The sequence below is a fragment of the Dipodomys merriami genome, unplaced genomic scaffold, assembly GCF_024711535.1.
Source record: "Dipodomys merriami isolate MVZ:Mamm:240054 unplaced genomic scaffold, mDipMer1.0.p SCAF_944, whole genome shotgun sequence".
Lineage (NCBI taxonomy): Eukaryota > Metazoa > Chordata > Mammalia > Rodentia > Heteromyidae > Dipodomys > Dipodomys merriami.
Window position 1 is genome coordinate 307,949 of NW_027206562.1, and position 17,023 is coordinate 324,971.

A 17,023-nucleotide genomic window follows, 5' to 3' on the forward strand; every position below is an offset into this window, starting at 1 on the left:
TTGTTCTTAACTCTAAAATTAGGAAAACTGTTAATATATAATATATGTTATATTATAATATATTTAATATATTATATATAATGTATAATATATTGTATATTATAATATATGCTATATATAATACCTGACAGTAGTATATATTTACAAAGAAAAATACAATAAACCTATCAATGTCCATACTTTCCTAGCCTTGATTAAGTTCAGTAGAGTTAGGTGCATTACATCTCAATAGGAAAAGTCTACTGAAGTTCTAATGACCTTGAGCTAGATAAGGAGAATTCCTGTAAAAGAAGCCTCTTCTCAATTATGATAAAATGTAAGTTTGGAAAATTTTTTTGGATTTTTTTTGGGGGGCGGTCATGGGGCCTAAACTCTGGGCCTGGGTGCTGTCCCTCACCTCTTCACCTCAAGGCTAGTGATCTACCACTCAAGCCATAGCACCACTTCTGGCTGAAGAATCGAACCCAGGGCCTCGTGCATGCATGGCAAGCACCTTCCCAGCCCAAGTTTGGAAGTTTTCAAGAAGAGGAATTTGTCATTTGCTTTGCATCCTTGATTAGTAATGAATAGGTATCATTTTGCTCCAAATTTTGTTTCCTTTTATGTTTCCTAATCAGTTACACAGGATCATCATTCCATCGCATATCTTTAAGTCCTTCTTTTATTTCTTTTTATCATTAATGTTTCGTTGTTGCTGTTTTGCTGATGCTGAATCTTGAACTCAGGATCTAGGCAGTGTCCCTGAGCTCCAGGCTAGTGCTCTACCACTTGAGCCACAGCACCACTTCTGGCTTTTTCTTCCTGGGCTTGCTTTGAATCATGATACTCAGATCCCACCCTCCTGGGTAGCTTGGATTACAGATGTGAGCCACCAGGGCCCAGCACGTCCCTTCCCTCTATTTTAGATATTATTCTACAAGCCTCCTATCCAACGTCACTCCTAAGATAATAAAAGGAACTAGGCCAATAGTTCCTTCACACTCTCATCTCCTGTTATGGCTATTATGTGTCTTTTCCATTTTATCTTAAACCTACTTCACTGTTCTCTTCCTAATCCATGGTTCTAGGTGTGTTTCTAATAATAACCTAAATTTAGTGGCTATAAACCCTAAATCACTCAACTATTAATTTCATTTAATTGTTTTTCAATATGATTGGTTTTCTGTATAAATATGAGCTTATACTCAGCTTCGTGCATCTACCTCATGGCATAAGCAGAGACTAGGCTTATTCTACCTCAAATGCAAGAGGTTAGCCAAATAATAGCCTACAGTATTCCTGCCTAGGAGTCAGTCAAGTAGTTGAGTGCCTGAAAGAAGGAATGCATTCCTGGCATGGGAAGGGGTGGGAGAGACAAGAGCCTAGAGAGCAAACTGGAAGTCACAACATTTAACAACTTCTCCTTTGGGGAAACTGACCTCCTGCAAAGTGGCAGTGAGATAACACCTAGTGAATTTTCATATATGAAGGAAGTTGTCATGTCTCACTACACAACTCACTTGTAGTCAAAGAAAGGGTCATTCTTTTGTGTCCTCCATAGATCCAATCTCACTTAATCTCCATATTAGACTTTGTCCAGACGACTCTATTCCTACCAGAAGATCCCTAATGAGGAGAAAAGTATGATCTCTTGGCTTCTGACTGGCCCTGTGGGTACTGAGGCCACTTTTAGTTTTGAACCTGTTCCTCCTGACAAGGCTGTGGTGGGTGGTAGGAAAGCTCATTCTCTGAATTGTGCCCTAGTACCAAATCTCTTCAGAGAAAGTCAAGGAATGACAGATTCTGCCTGGGGTGGGGTGGGGGGGGGTGAGTTTCTCCATTTCCAAAGAGTTCAATTAATATCTGATTCTGAGGCCCAGATGTAGGTCCTTCACCAGATCCTCCAAGTTGGAGTGGATGTTAGCTCAGACTCCAGGCCATTCTCATATTTCTCCAGCTCTTTCTCATGAACAAAAAAGTCATGGAGTTGAGTTCAGAAACAAGGAGACATGAGAGTAGCAGAAAAATCATAGGCAGGGGGAGGAATTAGAAACTTTGGGTGAAAAAAGGGCTCAGAAAATCTAAGATCACTCATCATTTGGGAATCACATCATAAGATTAGGGAATAAAAGTAATAAATTACTACCTAAATTAGTAACTCCACTGCTTTGACTGCATTACAAGTATTCTGTCAAAAGGTAGCTGTCCTAAATCTATTTTGATGAGGAAAATGGAGCACATTCTTTCCTCACAAAGTTCTGAGTATATTCAGCCATAGCCAGGTTGTTCTTACTCTCTATTTTTCTGTTACTTTCCTTTGCTGGGTTCTATCAATGACACTTGACAGTGTTATCATCTTCCGACATGTAATTACATTTTCTTTTAATCCATTTGCTATAAAAATCAAACAAATTATGGAGAAAACTATGTCTATGGTACATTTTCTTCCATGTCATATTTATTTTATGTTAAGTATTATTTTAATAATTTCATTTTTAAAACTTGAGGAAAATGTTTTGTTACTGCACTAATTATTTGTACCTGTTTTTGTATTTTCCTATGTGTGTATGTTTTTTTTATTAAGCTTCTGAAATTTTCTTTTTCCCAAACTGTTGGTCTTCTTAAAATTTCTTCAAATTGTAAACTATATATGATGGTCCTGTGGGTGTTCATTGCTATTTTTAAATTTTGATCTAATATCCACATATTATAGATTATCTTCAACCTATTGTAATTGCTCTGAAAATCAATATGGATGTCCCTCATTAAAGCAAAAACACAATGCCACAAAACCCAGTGAAATTAGGATTAGGTATCTATCCAAAAATATTTACCAATGATACAGTGGAAACATTCACTTCTCACCGGTTGCTGGTGCCTCACGCCTGTAATCCTAGCTACTCAGCAGGCTGAGATCTGAGGATCGAGGTTCAAAGCCACCGGTCAGGAAAGTCTGTGAAACTCTTATCTTCAATAAACCACCAGAAAACCGGAAGTGGCACTGTAGCTCTAGTGGTAAAGCACTTGCCTTGAGCTGAAGAGGTGAGGGAGAACACTCAGGCCCAGAGTTCAAGCCCATGACCGACCCCCAAAAAAGCTGATAATGAGCTGCTAGAGGTAGTTTCCTTAAAAAATCTAACAGCCAAAACTGGACAGGCAAAGCCAGAGCTCTGCACCACATCAGTCTGCCATGCCAATTGCTTCTACCATAGTACTGGCTACCCAGTTTACCCACTCATGACCTTTTTACCCTGATTGTGCCCCACAATCCCTCACAACTTTTACTCTTTCACTTAGTCTATGCTTTCTTGTCCCCGATAAACTGTTCTGGATGCCTGTATTAGCTACCCCAACACTTGCAAAGCGGTTGCTGCTACCCAATTTCCTGCCACTTCAACTAAGTTATGACAGTCACAATTACACTTTCCCTGGTATCCTAGTCTCTGCTACTCTTTTCTGCTACCCATAATTCATAACACCATGGTTCCAGCCACCTGATCCCTGACACCCTTGTCTCTGATACCACATTCCCAAACAAAACAAGGGAAGAGTGGGCACAGAAAGTCGACTTGGGTACTCCTCTTGCAGGCACATTGGGACGTTATTCCTCAGGTATTTAACACAGGGTAATTACTGGTGGTGGAAAGAAATGAGGTTACTCAGAGTTGACCAATATCCAAGGATATCAACTGACAACTTGTTGCTAGGAAAAGAAAGCCCTAAGGTGAAAGATAATGAGAAAAGAAAATTTTGCAAAGATATTGGGGATGATGCAATAGGTTTAGCTTATACTCTTCTACTAGTGATCTGAATTATTTTTTGACATAGATATGTAACTACTTTGCATTTTAAAAATTATATGAGGAGGAGTTCCGGGAAGATGGCGGAGGAGAAGCTGGAATCTGAACAAGCTCTCGCATAGAAAGCAATTTTAGAGTTCCAGTGAACAGTCCGAAGCCAGAGAATCACACCAAGTGTGCCATCACAGGACAGAGAGTTAGTCAAGAGAGGGGAAGCCAAGGAAACACATCAGCTGCCGCTGCGGCGGCAGGGTCACGGCGGCGACCACCGCCGCGGGGTCATACCTGAGACACAGAGTTCGGGACGAAGGAGCTAGACGCAGCTGACGAGCGGATTCTAATCAACACCAACAAGAACCAACAAGGAGCGAACATCTTCATCCTGCTGTTTGCAGACCAGAGATGACCCAGGATCCAAGACGCGGCGTGAGTACAAGCCCGACGTCCTCACTACTTCTCAGGGAGCAGAGGAGGGAAGGCCACCCCTCCCCCCACCAGGACCGGTGATCTCCATCTTGGATACCGACAAAGCTCGGAGGAGCTGCTAGCTTCAACTCAGGCCTTGGAATAAAAGGAGTCATTTAGCAGGTCACAAGAACTTAACGGCGAAGTGACCTGCCAGACTCAGCTCCATCCAGGGAAAAGTCACGCAGCTCAGGCGCCAGCCATCGGAGTGGCTTGCCTCACTGGGTAACCAGAGCCAGAGGCTGCCCCTCCCTCTAGCAGCCTCCACAATCAATTGAAAAACAGAAACCCTGAGAATGGCTCCAGGCTGGGCTCTGTGAGCTTTATCACAAAATAGCCCCAGGGAAAAGCTACTGTTTGTTGAAAGGCCTCAACTCTACCCAGAAACTAGCCTCATCACCAAATCCCCCTCTTTTGTGATTCTCAAAGCAGATCACCCTCCCAAAAAACTAACCTGGGAGGGGGATCTCAAAATCTTGGGTAAAGCAGAGCATTTTTCTGCCTCTTCCAACAAACCGACTTAAGAAACCAATCAAGCCACAGGACCTCAAGCTGACCAGAGACTCCAACAAGAGACTGGTTACAGACAAAAGGGAGATACAGGATTCTTCCCACACCTCCCCCCCCCAAAAAAAATCAAAAGACTTTTTTTTTCTTTTTTCTTCTTTTTTTTTCTTTCTTCTTTCTTCGTCTTCTTTTCTTTTTTTTGTTTGTTTGTTTTTTGTTTTTTGTTACCATATATATATATATATATATATATAAATTTTTTCCCTTCTAAAACTTTTATTAATCTTTAATTTTTGCCTCTTCTGAAAAAATAATTGTTTTCCAGTAACTTTTTTTTTCCTCATCTTATAATTTTTATTTTAGGAATATGTGAATGAGCGTTTTCCTTTCTTTTCTTGTCTTCTTTCTCTTTTTCTTTCTTTCTTAATTATCTTTTTGTTTTTTGTCTAGCTCTACTGAACTTCTGATCTTTTCTTCTCCCTTTCCCATCCTTAAAGTCTTTCACATCTCCTCTATGTCCCTCCCCTTCTCTCAACATATTCACATTCCTCTCTAAATACATTAATTTTTAAGTTTCTATTTTTTTTCTGGTCTCTTTTCATTCCCCTTTCTGTCTCTTCTTTTCCTCTCTCTCTCTACTTGCATCCTACCCAACCCATTTCCTGCATTGTGATTAGGACATAGTTAACTCTCCCTGTGCCTCCCCACACCAATCTATTCCTATTTTTACCCTAATCCTAATAATTTCGGGTTTTCCAAATTCTTTTCTGCGGTTCGAAGTCCTTTAACATATAGTTGTTTGATGTTGAATAGATGTATCTGTTGAACTAGATTGTATCTGTAGACTATTGACTGTACAAACGCAAACTTTGGTTGATGGTTGCCTAAGATAGTGTTCTAGCACAAAATTGGTGCAATCTTCATCTCAAATGGGCAGAGTAAGCCGGAAAAACTCAAGAAAAATGGCAAATTCGGGTATCTCAATTCCCAATCTTGATAATCAGGGATTAGAACAGATAAATAATAATCCAGAGGAGAGTTCCCAAATAGCTCTACAAACACTAATAGCAAACATGATAAATGAGAAGTTTGACGATGTACAAAGGACTCTGTATGAGCGTGATAGGGAGAGAGAGGAGGCATCCCAGAAGTTTATACAGGAATATCATAAGCGTGAGGAAGCTACACAAAAACTGATATAGGATTTGCGTGAACAACTTGAGAATACTAAAAGAGAAAGGTAGGAATGGCGTGAGCAGACAGAGAACACTCAAAGAGAACTGCAGGAATCCCACGAAGGGGAAGAAAGAGAACTGCAGGAATCCCACAGACGGGAGGAAGCTAATCAAAGAGTAATTCAGGAATTGAGAGACCAGGTAGAGAATACACAAAGATCACTAAAGGCATTCATGGAATCCATTAACAAAGAGATGAAGGAAGTCAGGGAGACCACAAAGGGAATGCTGAATGGAACCCAACAAAAGGAATGGGAGTCCAAAGAAACCATAACCAATCAACTAAGTGATTTGAGAACAAACACTGAACACCAAATTAAGGAAGTAAAGAAATTCATACAAGACCTAAAACAGAGCTTCAACAAAGAATTTGAAGCCATCAAAGCTGAACAATTAGATCCCTCCAAAGCCGCTCGGCATCAGCAGCTTGACAAAAGGACCTGTGGGCAGACCACCCGGCCCGCCTGATCGCGAATGCAACGATCCGGCACTTTCTACCCGAGCAGAGAGGTTCCATCCCGACAAAGCAGCTCAACGCCAGCGCCAGCAGCGCAACAAAGGGACCTGTCTGCAGAACACCTGCCCGCCCTATCACGATCGCAACAACCCGGCGGGGCCACTCAGGCTTCAGAGGTACCGCGAAGAAGCTGCCTGAGCGAGGACACTCCTGACCCGACAGCTTCGACAGAGGCAGAGACAGAAAAGAATCACACAGAGCCACCACCGCCCAACCCAGCCCAGATTGCAACAACAATTGACGACCTACACCACACAGAAACAACCAGCTCCAGGGTGAGTACCCCACAGGGGAAGTGTATCCCTCAAGGGAGACCAGAGCTGGAGGGAATCCCCAGACCCTGACCTAGACTCCCTACCCCAACACCCGGACCACAGGACCCACTAAAACTGGGAACTGCTTGAGAGCTCCACCAGCCCGTGGAGCACATTCAGCTGGCCAGGCTAGAGCAAGAGTGCCCCTGGAAGGGAGCTTAAATGCCCAAGCCAGGAACAGCGCCTCTGGGTCAAGACTACCAATAGTAGAAGAAATTTGAACTGTGTCCCCCAGGCTGTATAACCTAGGTGGTATACACATCAGCACAGGCCTAACAAGTGCGCTCCAGGCTGGGGCCGGAACAAGGCCCGGGAATCCGGCGCCTGAACAACACAACCAACTCCTCCCAATTGAAGTAAAAAGCTGAGCATACGCCTCAACAGAGGGAGAAAACCAGGAAACAACACTCCCCCGGGAAGCACGCCTGTGACAACAAAAGACCTGGAGGCCCAGGACAAGAGAAGCCCAAACCCCACCAAAACTCCACCCATATACCCTAGACTGGGAATTGGGCAACACAGGCTGCCAGCACCTGATAGTAAGCAGGAGCTCAGACTGTTAAGGCGGCTCAGCAATAGAGTGATAGTCTTGGATGTATGAGGCCCTGGATCTGATTCCTCAACATCACAAAAGCAAAAAGGGTCAGAAGTGGTGCTGTGGCTCAAACGGTAGGGTGCCAGCCTTGAGCTGAAAAGCTGAGGGACAGCACCCAAACCTAGAGTTCAAGCCCACAACCAGCCCAAAACAAACAAACAAAAACACATCAGGAGCCCATAGCAGACTCCAGTATTTGGGAGAGTGCATCCAGAGCATTTGTTCTACACAAGAGCACCCGTAGGAGCAAACACAAGCAGTCTAGGCTGCTCAACCCTTCCAAAGGTGGGAACTGCCAGCAATGTACAGCAGAGAGCTGAGAATCCTAAGTAAGTCAGAATAGCAGCTGGAAATAGGCTCCCAACAGAACCCAGATCAGGCACAGACTCTCTCTACCAATACAGAATCAGCAACCAAGCAAAGACAGACACACCAAAACAAAATTGAAGAGCAGTCTCCTGAACCTCCATGCGAAAATCACAGAGAAAAATCACAATGTTTACTACCACCCAGGACAGCAAGCTCACCTCAAAAGCCTTCAGCCACACAGGGGTGAGCCCCAGTGGGAGCAAAGCAGGAATGGAAGACAAAGGCTACTTCCAAGGGTTGCTGGAGGCAATGACTCAATAAATCAAGCAAGAAATTGATCAGAAATTGAAAGAACACAAGGATGAACTATCTAAAGAGATACAGGGTATCAAACAAGAGATGCATGCAAAAATAGAAGCTGCACAATCCTCAGTAAGAAGTGAGATAAACGCCAAATTAGAGGTAATGCATACCTCATTGAGAGGCGAGATCAGTACTATGGGAACCAACATTGAATCCATAAAGGGATCCATTTCCTCCATGCAAACCACAATAGAAGCCACTATCAACAGAGTGAATGAAATGGAAGGTAGAGTGTCAGATACAGAAGACAGAATACACCAACTGGACCAAAAAGTGACAGATATGGAAAAATCACTCAAAATAAACCAAAGGGATATTCAAGAGCAAGCAGATAATGCTAAAAAATTAAACCTTTGCATAATTGGAGTGGACGAATTTGAGGAATTCCAGAACAAGGGAATGCAACACGTATTTAACAATATAATCAATGAAAATTTTCCCCACCTAAAAAACGACCATCTTAACTACATCACAAAAGCTTATCGAACACCCAACAAGCAAGACCCCAGGAGAAAGACTTCTAGACACATTATAGCAAAAATGATAGATCTGAATAATAAGGAAAAAATCCTGCATGCAGCAAAAATGAAGAATGAGCTATACTACAATGGTAAAAAAATAAGAATTACTACAGATCTCTCGACACAAACAATGAATGCAAGAAAAGCCTGGGAAAGCACCATACGAGCCCTGAGAGCCAATAACTGCCAACCCCGACTGATCTACCCGGCAAAGCTAGCATTCACATTCGATGGAGAACTGAAAACTTTTAATAGCAAAGAAAAACTAAATGAATACATAAACATTAAGCCAGCATTACAAAGAATTCTAAGAGGGGGGACACAACCTGAAGAAAGCAGCCAGGAACTGGGGCCTGCCCCAAACAGGCGTTACTCAGAGTCTAACTGAGCAAGCACAGGAGGAAAGGAAAAAAGAAAAACTTAGGAAAACGGAATGGCAGGGACAACAATGCATCTCTCTATACTTTCTCTTAATATAAATGGGCTGAATTCGCCAATTAAAAGAAAACGAACTGAGGACTGGATCAGAAAACAAGACCCATCCATCTGTTGCCTTCAGGAGACCCACCTCTCAGCCAAACATACAAACAAACTCAGAGTGAAGGGGTGGAAAAGGATCTACCAATCAAACGCCCCCAGTAAGAAAGCAGGTGTAGCTATCCTGATATCGGACAAAATAAACTTTTCATTAAAATCAGTACAGAAAGACAAGGACGGACACTACATATTAATAAAGGGAACAATCCAAGAGGAGGATATAACCATCATCAACTTATATGCCCCAAATATTGGTGCACCCAGATATGTCAAACAAATGCTCTCAAACTTACAGAATAAAATAGATCCCAATACGATAATACTAGGAGACTTTAACACACCACTCTCACCAAAGGACAGGTCTACCAACCAGAGGATTGGCAAAGAAGCTACCGAATTAAGAGAGGCCATACTCCAAGCGGAATTAACTGACATCTACCGAGTATTTCACCCTAAAACAACACAGTACACATTCTTCTCAGCAGCTCACGGAACTTTCTCCAAAATAGACCATATCATACTTCATGCAAGGAACTTAAGCAAATACAAAGGGATCGACCTAATCCCCTGTATCCTATCTGAGCACAGTGGAATCAAGCTAGCTCTCAATAACAAAGCATACCGCAGAAATTTCTCTAATACATGGAAATTGAACAGCACACTGCTTAACAATGCCTGGATAAGAGAAGAGATCAGAGAAGAAATAAAGCATTTCCTACAACTCAATGAAAATGAAAACACCTCACAAAGAAACTTGTGGGACACAGCAAAAGCAGTCCTGAGGGGCAAATTTATTGCCCTCAGTGCCCACATCAAGAGAATGGAGACAGACCAAGTAAATAATCTCATGTTGCAATTAAAACAGCTAGAAAAACAAGAAAAAATGGGACCTAAAGCTACTAGACGAAGCCAGATAACCAAATTAAAAGCAGAGATTAACCAGTTCGAAAATCAGAAAACCATAACCAAAATAAACCAAACAAAAAGCTGGTTCTTTGAAAAAGTAAACTAAATTGATGGCCCATTGGCTAGATTAATTAAAAAAAGAAGAGAGGAAACCCATATTAATAGGATTAGGGATGCCACGGGAAGCATCACCACACGTACCCAAGATATCCAAACAATTCTAACAGACTACTTTCAAAAGCTATACTCTCTAAAGGAAGAAAATCGGGCAGAAATGGATGCATTTTTAGAGAAATACAAGTTGCCCAAACTGAGCAAAGAAGAAGTTAACCAATTAAATAAGCCAATATCCTATAATGAGATACAGGAAGCTATCAAAAATCTTCCAACAAAAAAAAGCCCAGGACCAGATGGATTCACAGCAGAATTCTATAAGACCTTTAAACAAGAACTAATACCCATACTCCTCAAGCTCTTCAGAGAAACAGAGAAGGAAGGAGCTATCCCAATCTCATTCTACGAAGCCAATATCACACTCATCCCCAAACCAGGCAAAGACCCAACCAAAAAGGAGAATTACAGGCCAATCTCCTTGATGAACACAGATGCAAAGATCCTTAACAAGATTCTAGCTAACAGAATCCAGAAACACATAAAAAAAATAATTCACTATGACCAGGTAGGCTTCATCCCAGAGACACAGGGATGGTTTAACATACGTAAGTCAATAAATGTAATCCAACATATCAACAGAGCCAAGGTCAAGAATCACATGATTATCGCTACAGATGCAGAAAAGGCCTTTGACAAAATTCAACATTCATTCATGCTAAAAGCTCTGGAGAAAATAGGAATAGAAGGAACATTTCTAAAAACAATAAAAGCCATTTATGACAGACCAATAGCCAATATTATACTTAATGGGGAAAAGCTACAACCAATTCTCCTAAAATCAGGAACAAGGCAAGGATGCCCACTGTCTCCACTCCTCTTCAATATAGTCCTAGAACCCTTAGCCAGGGCAATAAGGCAAGAAAAAGACATTAAAGGGATCCGCATAGGGAAAGAAGAAGTCAAACTATCCCTTTTTGCAGACGACATGATACTATACCTCCACGATCCCAAAAACTCCATCCCCAAACTATTAGAAATCATAAATCACTTCGGCAAAATAGCAGGATACAAAATAAACCCACAAAAAATCAATTGCCTTCCTATACACTGATAATGTACAGGAAGAGAGGGAAATAAAGGGAGCAACCCCATTCACAATAACCTCCCGAAAAATAAAATATTTAGGAATTAACCTAACCAAAGATGTAAAAGAACTATTTAATGAGAACTATAAAAAGTTAAAGAAAGAAATTGCAGAAGACACTAGGAAATGGAAAGACCTCCCATGCTCCTGGATAGTCCGACTTAATATAGTAAAGATGGTAATACTTCCAAAACTAATATACAAATTCAACGCAATTCCTATTAAAATCCCAATGACGTACATCACTGAAGTACAGAAAACAGTCCAAAAATTCATATGGAACAACAAAAGACCTAGAATATCCAAAACAATTCTAGGGGATAAAGACAATATGGGAGGGCTATCCATGCCGAACTTGAAACTCTTCTACAGAGCTATAATAACAAAGACAGCATGTTACTGGCACAAAAACAGACCCGAAGCCCAATGGAACAGAATAGAAGACCCAGAAATAAATCCACAGGCCTACAGCCAGCTGATATTCGACAAAGGAGCCAAAGACATACAATGGAAGAAACACAGCCTCTTCAACCGCTGGTGCTGGGAAAACTGGGCAGCCACATGCAGAAAACTAAAAGTGGACCCCAGCCTATCACCATGCACCAACATCAACTCAAAATGGATTAAAGACCTTAACATTAAACCTGAATCTCTGAAACTACTGCAGGACAGAGTAGGAGAAACACTTGAACTAATAGGCACAGGAAGGAACTTCCTGAACAGAGTCCCAGGGTCACAACAAATAGGAGAGAGACTTGACAAATGGGACTACATTAAAATAAAAAGCTTCTGCACAGATAAAGCTATCGCAACCAAGCTAGAAAGACAACCAACTAATTGGGAAAAAATATTTACCAGCAATATATCAGACAAGGGGTTAACATCCTGTATATACAGGGAACTCAAGAAACTAATCCCTCCCAAACCTAACAAACCAATTACTAAATGGGCAAGGGAACTAAAGAGGGACTTCTCAAATGAAGAAATGTAAATGGCAAAGAAACACATGAGGAAATGTTCATCATCCCTGGTGGTGAAGGAAATGCAAATAAAGACAACCCTGAGATACCACCTTACCCCCTTCAGAATATCCCACATCCACAAATCAGCCAACGACAAATGCTGGAGGGGATGTGGAGAACGAGGAACGCTATTACACTGCTGGTGGGAATGTACATTCATACAACCACTTTGGAAAGCAGTCTGGAGGGTCCTTAGAAAGCTAAAGATTGACCTCCCTTACGACCCAGTCATACCACTTCTAGGCATCTACCCTGAACCACAGGAACCAATATACAAGGACACGTGCACCTCCATGTTTATTGCAGCACTGTTCGCAATAGCTAGGATATGGAAACAACCTAGATGCCCCACCACAGATGAATGGATCCAAAAATTGTGGTATCTATACACAATGGAATATTATGCAGCCATTAGAAAAGACAAAATAATGGCATTTGCAGGGAAATGGATGGAGCTAGAAGGAATCATGTTGAGCGAGGTAAGCCAAGAACGAAGAGACAAACAGTACATGGTCTCCCTGATAAGTGCATGATAAATCCAAAATGTTAGGTGATATGACAAAACTAACAGGACTTAAGAAACAAAGAACTCCCACTCATCTGGTTGAACCACTAATAAATATCCCCATGCTGCTGATCACTTATATGGTATATAACATAAGAGCACCATTATATATTACAGACTGTGATAGACAATTTGCACCAGGAAAGTTAGAATGAACTTGTGACTTTAAATGAGTATCATTATTCCACAATACTGTGAATTTCCGGAAATTAAGTAATCACTTAATCACAATCAAAACAAAAAAAAAGAACCTTGGGGAAGGGAGGGAGGGAGGGGATGATGGGGGGAAAACAATGGAGGGGGTAACAATGTTCAAGAGGAAGTGTACTCATTACCTCACTCAGGTAACTGTAACCCTCTGTATAGTATCTTTACAATAAAAAAATTAAAAATATATATATATATATAAAAGCTGACCAATTAGAAGGAAAAGAGATAAAAAACAAAGTAGAGAGTCTTGACAGCAGGTTAGACCATGCAGAAGATCGAATCTCAGGGATTGAAGACAGCCTAGATATTATAGAGAAAGAACATACAACCATCCAAGACAAGTCCAAGAAATATGATAGGTCTATCCAACACCTGGAAGACACCATCAGAAGGCCCAATCTAAGGATAATGTGTGTAGAGGAGCACCTAGAAACAGAAGTTAATGGTCTAGGAAATTTGTTTAACTGGATCCTAGCAGAGAACTTCCCAAACATACAAAAAGATAGGCCTATTCAGATACAAGAAGCTTTTAGAACCCCAAATAGACCAGACCAGAATAGGACATCCCACCGTCACATTATAATCCACACAGGATCAACCCAGACCAAGGAACAGATCCTTAAAGCTGTCATGGAGAAAAGGTTAATCACCTATAAAGGGAAACCAATTAGAATTACCTCAGATTTCTCAGCAGAGACAATCAAAGCAAGAAGAGCCTGGAATGACGTATGCCATGCCCTAAAAACAAACAACAATCAACCAAGAATACTGTACCCAGCTAAACTCTCCTTCATAACTGAAGGCCAAATAAAAACCTTCCATAGCAAAGAAAAATTGAAACAATACATCTCCACCAAACCAGCCCTACAAAAGATTCTTAAAGATGTCCTACACATAGAAAACCAACAAGACCGCAACAACGGCCAAGAAACTGCACCCAAACTGAGAATCCAAGAACCTTAGGAAGAACCCAGTTTTCGCAGCCCCCAAGAAGGTGGATAACATGGCAGGAACTCCCAAATACCTCTCAGTCCTATCTCTTAACATTAACGGACTGAACTCTCCAATTAAGCGACATAGACTGTCTAGTTGGATTAAAAAACAAGACCCTTCTATCTGCTGCCTGCAGGAGTCACATCTTGCCCGTAAAAACAAACACATTTTCAATGTTAAAGGCTGGAACAAAATCTACCATGCAAACGGCCCCCATAATCAGGCGGGAGTTGCAATCCTAATATCAGATAATATAGACTTCAAATTAAAATTCTTGAGAAGAGATAAAGAAGGTCGCTACATACAAATTAAAGGATCTCTCCTTCAGGAGGATATTACAATCCTAAATATCTATTCGCCAAACAATGGAGCACCCAAATTTATCAAAGAAACACTACTTTCCCTCAAATCCCATATAGATCCAAAGACATTAATTGTTGGGGATTTTAACACACCACTCTCCCCACTAGACACATCAACTCGGCAAAAACTCAACAGAGAAACCGCTGATCTAAACAGCTGCATAGATCAACTAGACTTAACAGATATTTACCGAACATTTCACCCAGCAGCATCAGAATACACATTCTTCTCAGCAGCACATGGAACGTTTTCTAAAATAGACCACATTTTAGGCCACAAAGCAAACTTGTCTAAATTCAGAAACATTGAAGTTATACCTTGCATTCTCTCTGACCACAAGGGAATAAAATTAGAAATCAACACCAAAAGCCACCAAAGAAAGTCCGGTATCACATGGAGGCTGAACAACACACTGCTGAATCATGAGTGGGTCATGGAAGAGATTAGAAAGGAAATTCAAATGTTCATGTTATTCAACAAAAATGAACACACAAATTACCAGCTTCTCTGGGACACAGCAAAGGCAGTACTCAGAGGCAAGTTTATAGCTCTGAGCTCCTACATCAACAAATTGGAGAGATTGGAAACTAGCAATTAATGACACATCTAAACCTCCTTGAAAAAGAGCAGCAAGATAAACCCCAATCCAGTAGACGGAAAGAAATAATCAAAATTAAATCAGAATTAAATGAATTAGAATCCAAAAAAACTATAGAAAAAATCAACAAAACAAAGAGTTGGTTCTTCGAAAAACTTAACAAAATTGACAGACCCTTAGCAAACCTCATCAGAAAAAGGAGAGAACACACCCAAATTAATAAACTCAGACGTGAGAATGGAAACATCACCACGGAAACAACCAAGATTCAGAACATTATAAGGGAATACTTCTCAAAACTTTATGCTAATAAGTTTGAGAACTTGACAGAAATGGACCTTTTCCTAGCAAATATTGACATGCCAAAACTAAACCAAGATGAGTTAAACCAGCTTAACAGGCCCATATCAAGCATTGAAATAGAAACAGCAATAAGAGACCTCCCAGCTAAGAAAAGTCCAGGACCAGATGATTTTACAGCGGAATTTTACAAGGCCTTCAAAGCAGAGCTCACACCAATACTCCTCCAACTCTTCAATGAAATTGAAAGAGAAAGCTCACTACCGAACACATTCTATGAAGCCATCATAACCCTCATCCCAAAACCAGGCAGGGACTCATCAAAGAAAGAGAACTATAGACCCATTTCTTTGATGAACATTGATGCAAAACTTCGCAACAAAATTTTGGCCAATCGACTTCAACAATTCATCCAAAAAATCATACACCATGATCAAACAGGATTCATTTCAGGGATGAAAAGCTGGTTCAATATACGCAAATCATTACATCAACAGGAGCAAGAATAAGAACCACATGGTTATCTCAATAGATGCAGAAAAAGCATTCGACATGATCCAACACCCCTTTATGATGAAGGTTTTGGAAAAATTAGGAATCCATGGAACATTCCTCAATACAATAAAGGCTGTATATGACAAACCTACAGCCAGCATTATACTCAATGGTGAAAAACTAAAGCCATTTCCTCTTAACTCAGGAACAAGACAAGGATGCCCACTCTCTCCACTTCTCTTCAATCTAGTATTAGAATGCCTAGCTACAGCAATAAGACAAGATGCAGACATAAAGGGGATCCAAATAGGGAAAGAAGAAATAAAACTCTCCCTCTTTGCAGATGACATGATCTTGTATTTAAAGAATCCAATAGATTCCACTCCCAAATTACTCAAGCTGATTCAAAATTTGGCAAATTAGCAGGTTATAAAATTAATCCCCCAAAATCAATGGCTTTTCTGTATGCCAACAATGAGAAAAGTGTGGCTGAAATTAGGAAAGCAACTCCATTTGTAATAGCCCCACAAAAAATAAAATACCTAGGAATTAACTTAACCAAAGAAGTGAAGGACCTCTATGATGAAAACTTTAAAATCTTGAAAAAGGAAATCAACACAGAACTTAAAAAATGGCAAAACCTCCCATGCTCCTGGATTGGCAAGATTAACATCGTGAAAATGGCAATACTTCCCAAGGCTATCCACAAATTCAACGCGATACCTATCAAAATTCCACCCTCATTCTTCAACGAAATAGAAGAGGCAATCCAAAAATTCATATGGAACAATAAAAGACCCCGAATAGCAAAAACGCTCCTCAACGGAAAGAACACTGCTGGAGGAATATCAATACCATATTTCAAACTCTACTATAAAGCCATAGTAATCAAAACAGCTTGGTATTGGCATAAGAACAGACCTCAGGACCAATGGAATAGAATTGAAAACCCAGAAATGAACCTACAGACCTATAGCCATCTAATCTTCGATAAGGGAGCTAAAACAATAGAATGGAAGAAAGACAGCCTCTTCAGTAAATGGTGCTGGCAAAATTGGTTAACTACATGTAGAAAACTAAAGCTAGATCCTTATATATCACCCTGCACCAGAATCAACTCCAAATGGATCAAAGACGTCAGAGTCAAAACAGACACTCTGAAAACATTACA

The 17,023-nt window shown here is 40.7% G+C and overlaps 1 pseudogene; it reads left to right on the forward strand.

The window, feature by feature from the left end:
* Positions 1-6,460: 6,460 nt before the first annotated feature.
* Positions 6,461-16,715, forward strand: LOC138821869 (uncharacterized; annotated as a pseudogene).
* The last annotated feature ends 308 nt before the right edge of the window (positions 16,716-17,023 follow it).